Consider the following 4,553-nt stretch of genomic DNA (forward strand, 5'->3'; position numbering starts at 1 on the left):
GTGCCTCGAGACGGAGTATAGGCCTCACGGTGTGATTAATGAGGGAGAAACGTGATAGAAACAATGAAATATCATATACCTTATTTTTCTCCCATTTAACGTTTTACATAAGGTTAATTTAACTTAGAAAAAATATGGCTACTTATTTTTACTAAGTGGTTGTTTAAGTTTGCCCAATAGTAACATTTACTTTGGATAGTTAAACAACTGTGATTAATGTTCATTAAACATTTTAATAAACTTTTTAATAAACAATTATATGCTTATAGCAAATCTATCTAATTCACCTTCCAGGTCAGTTCCCAGGTAGGGGTGTTGTTAGGATCTACTAGCATGCAACGGAAGTAAACAGAATCAATAAGTACTCTAATTACATTTAATTTGTGTTCAAAAAGCATGCTTAAACAAAAATTTATGAAGATGGTTTCTTAACAACGTACCTTTGGGCTTTGATGAATTTTCCCAATTCCAAATTGCTCTTTACGTGATTCCTACTCCAATTCAACAGTGAACCACCAAGAGATCTTTTCTACTATTCTCAGCCTTGAATTTGAGTGATGGAACTCCAAATTGGAATGAATTTATGAAGGGAAAAAATGGGTTTTGTCAAGAAGAAGAACACTACAACAAGAACTTTTCCAACTGCAAAAACTCTTTTCCCCTCTATAAATTGAAGAGGTTTTATATTTAATTCACATGCAAGTACTGAAGTTCAGCAACATTGACACTTCAATCACCTGAAATTCAGTGGGCAAGGTGTGTACTTGAAGAGGAAACATTACCTACTTCACAGAAGTGGGGTGTTTCCACTTTCTATTTTCAAATATCTATTTTCTCTTTTATTTGTTTTTAATTTAAATTAATTAAAATCAAAAACAAAATTTCAAATTCTGAAATTTGAAATAAAATGATAAATTAATTTAATTTTAATTAATTAAATAATAATTTAATATCAAATATTAAATTAATCACACACCTAATTTAAAACATGAATCCTATTCATGTAATTAATATTTAAATCAATATTTAAATATTATAAACTCTCCAATTTCGTTTAATTTCGATAAATTATACGTTAAATAATTATATCAAATATAATTATGCAAACCCTAATTTTTTAATTTGAACTTACTCAAATCCAAGCCCTAATTTCAATTTGAACAATTCAAATTGATATCATTCTAAATTCACTCAATTTATTAATTTAAGGTGTTCATTTTTTACGAGCTAGTAGAGGGACCTTATGGACCTACAAATCATGTGCTTCAATGATTTAAGATTAATTAGCTAAAACTCTTTAGACCAAATTAATCAGTATTCGTTAACTATCAAGTCATACCACTATAGCTCGATAGTTGTAATCTCCTCACTATAGATATATTTGTGTCCACTTGTTTTAACCATAATCAATAAGTAGGTTGTTCATTATAACGGTTGGGTCAAAATGTTGTTTTACCCCCGATATTACATCTTGCTCCTTAAGTTTCACTAATCCTCTAATGAACAATTGGTTTGTGATCCAATCACTAAACCGGATCCCTTTTGAGCCAATGAGAGGGTGGGACCCCTTGTTTAAGACTTGGATTCAGTACTTAAGAGAACAACCTTTCTTCTATCCCTAAATCGGGTAAGCGTGAATTCCTTATTGCATCCTATGTCCCCAGCTATCTACCCAGTCTTACCCCTGAAATGAGAGGCTTATTGAGCCGGTGCTGTTGAGCCAACCTTCACCTATGCAAATCTAAGGATAATCCTAAATAAATAGGAGGTCATAGTTAGCTCAGGATTAAGATCGAGTTACCTAGGTCATCTAAACGAAATAGTCAGTCTTAAACAATAAATAGCGTTATAAAGTAAGAGTGACTTATTTCTTAGTCCGATCTTACTCAAACTCATTGCATAGGATGTCCCCACTCCTCATGTCAATACATGAACGAATCAGGATCATTTCGTTTATAGCACCTTTATAACAAATTGTAACAACTATAGAGTAGGCTGCATCTGATAGTGTTACCAGAATAAAGCACCCAACCTTATTCATATACTATAGATCATTTTGACTATTTACTCGAACCTGATCCACTTTTATGTCTCCACATAAAGTTCAAGTATTCATATAATAGTCATGGATCTTAGTTTATTGGATTTAGACTTTATAAGTGTAATTTATAGATTCGATAACAACTTTATTGAAGTAATATTGAATAACATCTTTGTTGATAATAAATATGTTTACTTTACAAACTGCGAGTTTTAGGACATACGACCCAACAGGTGTTCCGTTTCCGTTAACTTAAATGGCCTTAGACAAAAGTCCCTTATGGATACATTTGCTACAACTTTAATCTTTTATTGAAAGCCAATTTAATCCTATTAAACTTATTTCTAATCTTATTAGAAATATTGTGAACTTAGGTCTACATGAATCATATTTTTAAACTATTTTAAAAATTATTTTAACTTAAGTTAGCATGCAACTCTTTATTATTGATTTTAATTTCTAATTTCATTTAATTATAACAATTATAAAGAAAAGAAATAAATTAAAACCCAAGATTGCAACTATTGACAAACTAAGTAAAATTATAACAATTATAAAATTACCTAAAGTAATGTAATACTTCATGCAATCTCGATTATAATTTTCATTACTTAAACATACATAACCATTATATACTAAACTAATGAAAATAAAAATATAACATTCATACATACATCTAACTTTATATTATAACTCTTATAATATAATGATGCATGATAATGTTATTATGCATGTAAACATATATTATAACATTTATATTATATGATGCATGAGCATCCTATAAAATTAAATCATGCAACTATACTATAACATTTATAATACATATGATGCATGAAAAAAATGCAAAACCTATAATGGGATTTTCTATATGGCATACATTATGACATATGTAAAAAAAAAAAAAAAAAAAAAAAAAAAAACAAATCCATCCCAAACCATTAATGAAATTAATATAACTTTTATATTAATTTAATTAATTAAAAAACTAAATAAAATACATAAAATAAAGCTTCAAAATAGGCTAAATCGAACCAGTGTCACGAACCAAACCATGAACCGCTCTTACCAAACAAATCGGACCGCCCAAACCCCATGAACTGCATGCAAAACTGCCAAAATGCGCGTCACATTTCCGTCTTGGACGCTGTGTCCTAGTGTTGCGACGCTATGGAAATTTTTCCGTGCATTTTGCGTCGCAGCATCGCGATGCTGTTGTATGATCGCCCACTGTACATAAGCTATCTACTTCATTTTTCTTCGATTTGGGCCTCGTTTTCTCCAGAAAAATACCGAAAAACTCTGACTGACACCAGACTTACAAATTACAAACTCTATTTGATATTACGCACAAAACACCAGGCCCTTACAAACCAATTTGTAAGGTAAAGCAATAAAAACTACATACCAATCCCGAAAACATCCATAAATCGCAAAAGTCATACATTCATCAACATAGATGCATATTATGAGCAAGACCCACCATAAAATTGTAACTTAATTTTGAAAACACAGAAAAATAGGACTTAGAACGCCGCTCTAATATCAATTGAAGGACTGTGAGGTCTGATGTGGAAGCGGAGATCGGTCCCAATTTTTAATTTCACATAACATTAACAATACAGAAATCAACATTATGCATTATAACATAAAATTACAACATGCTATAACAAATATAGTAAAGAGTGATTAGGGTTTTTAGTCGTACTAACCTCTTGAAGACAAGATCTTCACAAATCCTTTTCAAAATCAAGATCTCACCTTGGATCACGAACAAAAAACTAATAAATCAATGTGGACACCACTACAAAGAAATCAGGGTATTCTTTTTTGGGATTAAAAATCCACAGAAGTTATGGGCTCTATAATGATTTTGGGAGAGTGAGAGTTTTTTAAAATAGGAGAAATTTTTCTTACAGATTGTTCTTGGGAGTGATTGAGATTAGAGACTCTCTGCAAATTTTTTGGGAAGATGATAAATCATTTGGAACCTCTCCTATCTCCCACGTATCCATTAAGAGAGAATTAAGTGGAGGGAGTTATGTAATTCCCTCCCTTAATTAAATTTAGTTTTTTAAAAAATAATTTAATATAATACATTTATATGATAACCAACTTATCATATAATATAATATATATATATATATATATATATATATATAACCTATAGTTTATATTATATCAAATATAATATAACCTATAATTTAAAATTATCTCATTAATCTATGGTATTTAATATAAATCAACTTTATATTAAAATTTAATTATATGACTCAAATTTGTATAATTAATATTTGAATCATATTCAAATATTTATTCCCTCTCAAATAAACTTTATATTAGAATATATCAAATACATTTGTACTTTAAGTCTATCGACGATAGTAGTCTATATAGTTGAAATAACAAAAGAAAAAAAAAAATCAATGACCGACTTGTATATACATCTGTCAGACATAAACAGTCATATATAATATATTAGAGTCTATTAATAAAATAGTCTATAAGTCATATA

Source organism: Benincasa hispida, chromosome 4, assembly GCF_027475165.1.
Source record: "Benincasa hispida cultivar pf3 chromosome 4, pf3_genome.v1.1, whole genome shotgun sequence".
In the NCBI taxonomy this organism is placed as follows: Eukaryota; Viridiplantae; Streptophyta; class Magnoliopsida; order Cucurbitales; family Cucurbitaceae; genus Benincasa; species Benincasa hispida.